Genomic DNA, 11,318 nt, shown 5'->3' with positions numbered 1-11,318 from the left:
TAATAGAACTTCCTACCAAAGTACCATATACAAAACAAGTGTACCGTAATTACTATTATCATTTGATGTAATTTCAAAATGGATATGTAATCTGATTTTGTTGTCGCAAAACAAACATTGAAGGCAATGTATTTTGAGCACTGCTTAATTTGTTCATGAAAAAGGAAACAGAGAAACAGAGAAATATATATCACAAACCTATGGCTCACAAATATACTGAAATTCAAACAAATAGATCTTTTTAGGATTTGGCCTTGCTAGCAAACATAGTATTGTTAAGGAATATAAATCGAAGAATAGATCAGATAATTATATGATTTATCTCTCTCTCTCTCTCTCTCTCTCTCTCTCTCTCTCTCTCTCTCTCTCTCTCTCTCTCTCTCTCTCTCTCTCCTACTACTACTACTACTACTACTACTACTACTAATAATAATAATAATAATAATAATAATAATAATAATAATAATAATAATAATAATAATAATAATAATAATAATAATAATAATAATACTAATTTTGATAAAAATAATGGAAATAATAGTATCAATAATAATTATTATTATTATTATTATTATTATTATTATTATTATTATTATTATTATTATTATTATTATTATTATTATTATTATTATTATTATTATTACAGTAGATATTAAACTAACATTATGTTTCCAACCACAAATAGGGCTAAAAATTATTTCTTTATAGATCTTCAAAACCTTTTCATTCCCTATAGTTAGATTTACCAGAACCTCGGAAAGCTATTTCTTTCTATGGAATATGTTTAATTATAAGGCGGACAAAACCTTGTTCTGTTCCAGACAACCTTTAAGATTTCTCATTTTCCATTGCCATCTGGTCTCCTCTCATTCACGCGATATTATTATGGAATTCAAGTTGATTGGATTTCTTACTGAAAATTAGACACAGAAAAAGCACTCCTTCGCAATATACATCTTAAAGGAAAGGGGTCAGTAATATATTTATTCTCCGCCCAGGGAAATATCAGAATCCCCCTTACCTTTGCATACAAATGTGTTTTCCCTTTATATCCTTGATTTTTATCCCTCCTTATTGTTAAGGATGAAATACGAGAAGTCTCATTAAGGGAAGCTGTTTACTTTCCTCATTGCTCCTTTATCATTTACCTTCAGTTTCATTTAATCTCACTACAAATGAAACAACAACAAAACATATTAACAGGCGGGATATAAAGAATATATATGATAATTATCTTAAAATAATTATATAAGAGCTTGCACGTTTTACTGTATAATTAAAACTAATTTAACTGCTATAGACGTCAAAATAAAAAAGATGAGTAAAAGGTTCTTGAGTGAGCAAGAAATTATCTAAATCACAAGAGGTTGTGGAAATTGTATATTCTCGTTTAGCTTACAGTATCTTTGAATGGTACCTTATGTCCCACTGGTTACAGTGGAGTAGCTGTTAGACGAGTCAAAATTACGTTTCCTTAACTTTATTCTTTCTATAACGTCTTGTTTAATGTATTTTACTTACATGTTTGGTGTTTGATCCAGTTTTCCTACATTTATCTAATACATTGAATCTTGATATACAATTCAACCCATTTAGCCTACTTCTTAGACAATCATTCAATTGTACCCTTTTGTTTCTTGCCGATTGCTTTGTATTTATAAAGTATCACCTGCAATTTTTTATACAAGCTCTAGTGTGGTTATTGTAATTTAAATAAATAAACTCACGACAACCTTCCTTTTTGTTTTATGTTTCTGATAATTTCTTCTCAACAATGACTTTAACTCTTGAGCAAGTACGAAAAACGGATGCAATAAACTACGAGTGCCGATTCTCGACATGGGGATAACAATATATGTTTGGCCAATTATAAAAATGGCTTAATTGCTTCGATGTCCACCAAAACTATTTTTAGAACTTAACCTCATTGGCCCCCATCCACATATGCCACCACTCGCTCACGCCTAAACCAATTATATCGAAAGCCACTTACTGGCGCTTATAGGCCGCAGCTATGCTACTATTATATCAGATTCTGTGCTGCTGAGGAGAAATGGGCTAACGGTTCTCGGTGGCCAAAACACTTGTAAGTAGTAATTGCTTGTGTTGGTGGCTTTGCCTATTACTATCAATTCTTATTACATGATGAAAGTAAGGGTTTGATGTTTTTTGTAGACAGTGGTATTTGCCACCCTTTTTTTACCAACGCCACTCTCAAGGACACGACATAGTTATTCCAAGTCTGTTGTGTTTGTCAAGTAGCTGCCAACAGATCTGCGATCACCATTCACATGTAAAAAAATCTCCCAATATCGTTTGGAAGCAGAAAATATCATTGGAAATGTCTCGTTGCTGACGTCACATTACTAATTCACTGTGCAAGTTTCCTCTCCCATTTCTACCTCTTAGTGGATATTGCTCACTGATGGTTAATCAACACACTCTCATTTTCGTTAACAACTCTTCAACCCGCTCCTTCCGACCTGGCTCTCCCCATCAATGCAAAAATGGATACCTACGCCCACCTCCTCATGTCATACCCAAAAATCTTACTTCCAGATCCTCGCCAGACACCCAATGTATATATCACCATATTAAGACGACGGGGCCCCCAGTGTTTGCTATATTCAGGTCACCTGCAGAGTTTTGTTTGGTAGCTATTAACGAAGCGTTCGCTTCAATAGAAGAAATGGGGATTTGCCAGAAATCGTCAAGCTCATTGTTGTCGCACTTACACATCATCATGAAGAAAGATGGCTTCCTGAGCCTTTTTGTGAATTACATGTATCTAAACAAATAAATAGAACCTGATTTATATCCACTCCCAAACATCGGTGATGTTACCTTCTTCTTGCACAGAGTGAGGATTTACTCTACGCTCAACCTCTTGAAGGGGTATTATCAGGGGCTAATGATCCCATATGACATCCCAAAGCCCTCCATCAAAAACCCCTATGGTATATGCACATCTCACATGGACGCCATATTTGTGTTCTATTTCTCATAAGAGATCAACTCCATCACTTATGCATCGCTTTCTGCTGCCTTGAAAAGAAGTACGGTATGACAGGAGGGTGTATGGTGGCAAGAAGTATCGTTCTTAGGGCACCGAAACACTCCTAAAGGTATCCACCTGCACCCCGAAAAGGTTAGTAGCCGTTTAGAGCTTTCTGATTTCCATGACAATCAAAACATTCCAAGAATTTTGGGGCATAATCAGCTGTTATCACCAATTCTGCTACCCATCACTAGCACTGTTGTCCTCCTCTATGCAAAACAAGAGACCTTACGTGGGGTCTCCTTCAACAAGCGGATTCTACAACACAAAGATTATCCTTTCAACTGCTGCTGCTATCACTTTTCCCAAGTCACATGTCCCTGTCCTTCTCTCCACCAATGCCAGTGACGTTGCTATTTGTGCAGTTTGCTTTGACCCTTGTGTAAGTAATGAAAATGTATGCATTAAATCAGGAGTGCTGATTCTTGATAAGGGGATAACAAAATATGTTTGGACAATTACAAAAGTGGCTTGATTACTTCGATGTCCACCACAATTATTTTTAGAACTTTACCTCATTGCCCCACCCCCCCTCACCAATGCCACCGGTCGCTCACGCCCAAACTAATGACCTGAAAAGCCACTTACTGACACCCATAGGGTGCAGTGATGCTACTATTACATCAGATTCAGTGTTGTTGAGAAAAAATGGTCTTATGGTTCTCAATGGCCAAAACACTTGTAAGTAGTAATTGCTTGTGGTGGTAGCTTCCCTTATCATTAATCATTTCTTTTTAAATGATGGAAGTAAGGGTTTGGGGTGTTTGGTAGACAGTGGAATTTGCCACCCTCTTTTACCAAGACCACTCTCAAGAACAAGACATAGGTATTCTGTCCAAGAGCTGCCAACGTATCTGGGATCCTACTTCACAGATAAAAGAATCTCCTAATATTGTTTGGGGGCAGAAAACATCATTAGAAGTGTCTCATTACTAACATCACATTACTATTCCAATGTGCGAGTTTCCTCTCCTATTTCTACCTCCTAGTAGATGTTCCTCACTGATGGTTAATCCACACAGACTTATTTTCATTAACACCATTTCCATCCGCTTCCTCCAACGTGGCTCTCCCCATCAATGCACTCCTAAAGGTATCCACCTGCTCCCCGAACAAGTTAGTAGCTGTTTAGAGCTTCCTGATTTCCTTGACTATCAAAACATTCCAAGAATTTTGGGACATATTTAGCTGTTATCATCAATTCTGCTAGCCATCACCGCCACTGTTTTCCTCCTCTATGCAAAACAAGAGACATTAAGTGGGGTCCCCTTCAACAAGCGGATTCTACAACACAAAGATTATCCTTTCAACATCTGCTGCTATCATTTTTCCCATGTCACATGTCCCTGTCCTTCTGTCCACCAATGCCAGTGATGTTGCTATTCGTGCAGTTTGCTTTGACCCTTGTGTAATTAATAAAAATGGATGTATTAAACCAGGAGTGCTGATTCTTGATAAGAGGATAACGAAATATGTTTTTGCGATTATAAAAGTGGCTTGATTACTTCGATGTTTACCACAATTATTTTTAGAACTCTACCTCATGCCGCCCCCCCCCCCCCACAACCGATGCCACTGCTCGCTCACGCCCAAATAATGACCTCAAGAGCCACTTACTGACACCCAGAGGGTGCAGTTATGCTACTATTACATCAGATTTAGTGCTGTTGAGGAAAAATGGCCTTACAGTTCTCAATGGCCAAAACACTTGTAAGTAGTAATTGCTTGTGGTGGTAGCTTCCCTTATCATTAATCATTTCTTTTTAAATGATGAAAGTAAGGGTTTGGGGTGTTTGGTAGACAGTGGAATTTGCCACGCTCTTTTACCAAGACAACTCTCAAGAACAAGACAGGTATTCTCTCCAGTAGCTGCCAACATATCTGGGATCCCACTTCACAGATAAAAGAATCTCCTAATATTGTTTGGGGGCAAAAATATCATTAGAATTGTCTCATTACTAACGTCACATTACTATTCCACTATGCGAGTTTCCTCTCCCATTTTTACCTCCTGGTAGATGTTGCTCACTGATGGTTAATCCACACTCATTTTCATTAACACCATTTCCATCCGCTTCCTCCGACCTGGCTCTCCCCATCAATGCACCCATGGATGCCTACACCCACCTACTCAAATCATACCCAGATATCTTCCCTCCAGATCCTCATCAGACACCCAAGGTATATTTCACCACATAAAGACGACGGGGCCACCAGTTTTTGCCATTTCAGGACACCTGCAGCGTATCATTTGGCAGCCACTAAACAAACATTCGCTGTAATAGAAGAAGTGGGGATTTGCCAAAAATCATAAGGTCATTGTTGTCGCCCTTACACATCACCATGAAGAAAGATGGCTTCCTGAGCCTTTATGCAGATGACAGTTATCTAAATAAATAGATAAAACATGATTTATATCCCCTCCCAAACATCGGTGATGTTAACTTCTACTTGCACAGAGTGAGGATTATCTCTACACTAAACCTCTTGAATGGGTATTATCAGGTACCAATGAACTTATCATACATCCCAAAACCAACCATCACCAACCCCTATGGTATAAGCACATCATAAGTGGACGTCATGCTTGTGTTCATTTCTTCAAAAGAGAATCAACTCCATCAATTATGCATCATTCTCGACTGCTTAAAACAGAACAGCCTTGTAGTCCGGTACGACATGTGTGCATTTTGTGCCAATGAAGTATCTTTCTTAGGGCACCGGAACACTACTCAAGGCGTCCACCTTCTCCTCGAGAAGTTAGTAGCTGTTCAGAGCTTCTCGATGCCCACGTCTATGAAAACATTCCAAGAATTTTGGGTCCGAATCAGCTGTTATCAGCTATTATGTTAGCCACCACCGCCACTGTTGTCCTCCTCTGTGCAAAACAAGAGACCTTAAGTGGGGTCCCCTTCAACAAGCGGATTCTACATCACAATGATTATCCTTTCAACTGCTGCTGCTATCATTTTTCCCATGTCACATGTCCCTGTCTTTCTCTCCACCAATTCCAGTGACGTTGCTATTGGGGCAGGCCTCTTTAACCCTTGTGTAAGTAATAAAAATGGATGTATTAAACCAGGAGTGCTGATTCTTGATATGCTGAGGTGATGGCTAGCAGAACTGGTGATAACAGCTGATTAGGCCCGAGAATTCTTGAAGTGCTTTGATGCCCATGGGCATCGGGAAGCTCTGAACGGCTAATAACTTCGCTGGGAGCAGGTGGACGCTTTCCGGAGAGTTTTGGTGCCCTAAGAACGATACCTAATTGGCACCAAACGTACACATGTCGTACCAGACTACAAGGCTGTTTTATTGTAGGCAGTTAAGAACAATGCGTAGGTGATGGAGTTGATCATCTTCTGAGGAATAGAACATAAGTATGACATCACGTAAAAAGTGCATATATCATAGGGGTTTGTATGGTGGGCTTTGGGATGTCTTATGAATTCATTGGCACCTGGTAATACCCGTTCAAGAGGTTTAGCGTAGAGAAAATTCTCACTCTGTGCAAGTAGAAGAAAACAATCTATTTGTTTAGATACCTGTAATCCGTACAAAGGTTCAGGAAGACATCTTTCTTCACGATGATCTGTAAGGGCGATGGAAATACCCTTGACAATTTTGAGCAAATCTCTATTTCTTCTATCACAGTGAATTTGTTTATTTGATGCCAAACAATATGCTACAGGACTCCTGAATATGGCAAACACTTGGGGCCACATCATCTTGATATCGTGCTATATTCCTTGGGTGTCTGGCGAGGTTCTGAAGGGAAGATACCTGGGTATGATGTGAAAAGGTGCACATGGGCATCCTTAGGTGCATTGATGGGGAGAGTCTGGCCGGATAGAGCGGGTTGAAAAGGTGTTAACGAAGAGGAGTCTGTGTTGATTAGCATTCGGTGAGCAACATTTACCAAGAGGTAGAAATGGGAGAGGAAGCTCACACAGTGGACTAGTAATGTGACATCAGCAACGAGACACCTTCAATGATATTTACTGCTAACAAACAAAATTGAGAGAAACTTGTACCTGTGATTAGGAATTACAGATCTATTGGCAGCTACTAGACAAACACACCAGGCTTAGAATAACCATGTCATGTCCTTAAGAGTGACCTTGGTGGCAGATACCACTGTCTACCAAACACCTCAGACCCTTATTTTCATCATGTTAAAAGGAATGGTTAGTGATAGGGGAAGCCACCACCAAAAGCAATTACTACTTACAAGTGTTTTGGCCACCTAGAATTGTTAGCACATTTCTTCTCAGCAGCACCAAATCTGATGTAATAAAGAGCATAACTGCCACCTATGGGTGTCAGTAAGTGGCTTTCGAGGACATTGGTTTAGGCGTGAGAGAGTGGTGGCATCTGTGGGTGGGGGCCAGTAAGGGAAAGTTCTAAAAATAATTGTGGTGGACATCGAAATAATTAAGCCACTTATATATATAAGAAGTCAAACATATCTTTTTATCCCCATATCAAGAATCAGCACTCCTGGTTTAATACATCCATTTTTATTACTTACACAAGGGTTAAAGAGGCCTGCCCCAATAGCAACGTCACTGGAATTGGTGGAGAGAAAGACAGGGACATGTGACATGGGAAAAATGATAGCAGCAGCAGTTGAAAGGATAATCATTGTGATGTAGAATCCGCTTGTTGAAGGGGACCCCACTTAAGGTCTCTTGTTTTGCACAGAGGAGGACAACAGTGGCGGTGGTGGCTAACATAATAGCTGATAACAGCTGATTCGGACCCAAAATTCTTGGAATGTTTTCATAGACGTGGGCATCGAGAAGCTCTGAACAGCTACTAACTTCTCGAGGAGAAGGTGGACGCCTTGAGTAGTGTTCCGGTGCCCTAAGAAAGATACTTCATTGGCACAAAATGCACACATGTCGTACCGGACTACAAGGCTGTTCTGTTTTAAGCAGTCGAGAATGATGCATAATTGATGGAGTTGATTCTCTTTTGAAGAAATGAACACAAGCATGACGTCCACTTATGATGTGCTTATACCATAGGGGTTGGTGATGGTTGGTTTTGGGATGTATGATAAGTTCATTGGTACCTGATAATACCCATTCAAGAGGTTTAGTGTAGAGATAATCCTCACTCTGTGCAAGTAGAAGTTAACATCACCGATGTTTGGGAGGGGATATAAATCATGTTTTATCTATTTATTTAGATAACTGTCATCTGCATAAAGGCTCAGGAAGCCATCTTTCTTCATGGTGATGTGTAAGGGCGACAACAATGACCTTATGATTTTTGGCAAATCCCCACTTCTTCTATTACAGCGAATGTTTGTTTAGTGGCTGCCAAATGATACGCTGCAGGTGTCCTGAAATGGCAAAAACTGGTGGCCCCGTCGTCTTTATGTGGTGAAATATACCTTGGGTGTCTGATGAGGATCTGGAGGGAAGATATCTGGGTATGATTTGAGTAGGTGGGTGTAGGCATCCATGGGTGCATTGATGGGGAGAGCCAGGTCGGAGGAAGCGGATGGAAATGGTGTTAATGAAAATGAGTGTGGATTAACCATCAGTGAGCAACATCTACCAGGAGGTAAAAATGGGAGAGGAAACTCGCATAGTGGAATAGTAATGTGACGTTAGTAATGAGACAATTCTAATGATATTTTTGCCCCCAAACAATATTAGGAGATTCTTTTATCTGTGAAGTGGGATCCCAGATATGTTGGCAGCTACTGGAGAGAATACCTGTCTTGTTCTTGAGAGTTGTCTTGGTAAAAGAGCGTGGCAAATTCCACTGTCTACCAAACACCCCAAACCCTTACTTTCATCATTTAAAAAGAAATGATTAATGATAAGGGAAGCTACCACCACAAGCAATTACTACTTACAAGTGTTTTGGCCATTGAGAACTGTAAGGCCATTTTTCCTCAACAGCACTAAATCTGATGTAATAGTAGCATAACTGCACCCTCTGGGTGTCAGTAAGTGGCTCTTGAGGTCATTATTTGGGCGTGAGCGAGCAGTGGCATCGGTTGTGGGGGGGGGGGGGGCGGCATGAGGTAGAGTTCTAAAAATAATTGTGGTAAACATCGAAGTAATCAAGCCACTTTTATAATCGCAAAAACATATTTCGTTATCCTCTTATCAAGAATCAGCACTCCTGGTTTAATACATCCATTTTTATTAATTACACAAGGGTCAAAGCAAACTGCACGAATAGCAACATCACTGGCATTGGTGGACAGAAGGACAGGGATATGTGACATGGGAAAAATGATAGCAGCAGATGTTGAAAGGATAATCTTTGTGTTGTAGAATCCGCTTGTTGAAGGGGACCCCACTTAATGTCTCTTGTTTTGCATAGAGGAGGAAAACAGTGGCGGTGATGGCTAGCAGAATTGATGATAACAGCTAAATATGTCCCAAAATTCTTGGAATGTTTTGATAGTCAAGGAAATCAGGAAGCTCTAAACAGCTACTAACTTGTTCGGGGAGCAGGTGGATACCTTTAGGAGTGCATTGATGGGGAGAGCCACGTTGGAGGAAGCGGATGGAAATGGTGTTAATGAAAATAAGTCTGCGTGGATTAACCATCAGTGAGGAACATCTACCAGGAGGTAGAAATAGGAGAGGAAACTCGCATATTGGAATAGTAATGTGATGTTAGTAATGAGACACTTCTAATGATGTTTTCTGCCCCCAAACAATATTAGGAGATTCTTTTATCTGTGAAGTAGGATCCCAGATACGTTGGCAGCTCTTGGACAGAATACCTATGTCTTGTTCTTGAGAGTTGTCTTGGTAAAAGAGGGTGGCAAATTCCACTGTCTACCAAACACCCCAAACCCTTACTTCCATCATTTAAAAAGAAATGATTAATGATAAGGGAAGCTACCACCACAAGCAATTACTACTTACAAGTGTTTTGGCCATTGAGAACCATAAGACCATTTTTTCTCAACAACACTGAATCTGATGTAACAGTAGCATCACTGCACCCTATGGGTGTCAGTAAGTGGCTTTTCAGGTCATTAGTTTGGGCGTGAGCGACCGGTGGCATTGGTGAGGGGGGGGTGGGGCAATGAGGTAAAGTTCTAAAAATAATTGTGGTGGACATCGAAGTAATCAAGCCACTTTTGTAATTGTCCAAACATATTTTGTTATCCCCTTATCAAGAATCAGCACTCCTGATTTAATACATACATTTTCATTACTTACACAAGGGTCAAAGCAAACTGCACAAATAGCAACGTCACTGGCATTGGTGGAGAGAAGGACAGGGACATGTGACTTGGGAAAAGTGATAGCAGCAGCAGTTGAAAGGATAATCTTTGTGTTGTAGAATCCGCTTGTTGAAGGAGACCCCACGTAAGGTCTCTTGTTTTGCATAGAGGAGGACAACAGTGCTAGTGATGGGTAGCAGAATTGGTGATAACAGCTGATTATGCCCCAAAATTCTTGGAATGTTTTGATTGTCATGGAAATCAGAAAGCTCTAAACGGCTACTAACCTTTTCGGGGTGCAGGTGGATACCTTTAGGAGTGTTTCGGTGCCCTAAGAACGATACTTCTTGCCACCATACACCCTCCTGTCATACCGTACTTCTTTTCAAGGCAGCAGAAAGCGATGCATAAGTGATGGAGTTGATCTCTTATGAGAAATAGAACACAAATATGGCGTCCATGTGAGATGTGCATATACCATAGGGGTTTTTGATGGAGGGCTTTGGGATGTCATATGGGATCATTAGCCCCTGATAATACCCCTTCAAGAGGTTGAGCGTAGAGTAAATCCTCACTCTGTGCAAGAAGAAGGTAACATCACCGATGTTTGGGAGTGGATATAAATCAGGTTCTATTTATTTGTTTAGATACATGTAATTCACAAAAAGGCTCAGGAAGCCATCTTTCTTCATGATGATGTGTAAGTGCGACAACAATGAGCTTGACGATTTCTGGCAAATCCCCATTTCTTCTATTGAAGCGAATGCTTCGTTAATAGCTACCAAACGAAACTCTGCAGGTGACCTGAATATAGCAAACACTGGGGGCCCCGTCGTCTCAATATGGTGATATATACATTGGGTGTCTGGCGAGGATCTGGAAGTAAGATTTTTGGGTATGACATGAGGAGGTGGGCGTAGGTATCCATTTTTGCATTGATGGGGAGAGCCAGGTCGAAAGGAGCGGGTTGAAGAGTTGTTAACGAAAATGAGAGTGTGTTGATTAACCATCAGTGAGCAATATCCACTAAGAGGTAGAAATGGGAGAGGAAAC

Source organism: Palaemon carinicauda, chromosome 36 (genome assembly GCF_036898095.1).
Source record: "Palaemon carinicauda isolate YSFRI2023 chromosome 36, ASM3689809v2, whole genome shotgun sequence".
Lineage (NCBI taxonomy): Eukaryota > Metazoa > Arthropoda > Malacostraca > Decapoda > Palaemonidae > Palaemon > Palaemon carinicauda.
This window is presented reverse-complemented; position numbering follows the sequence as displayed.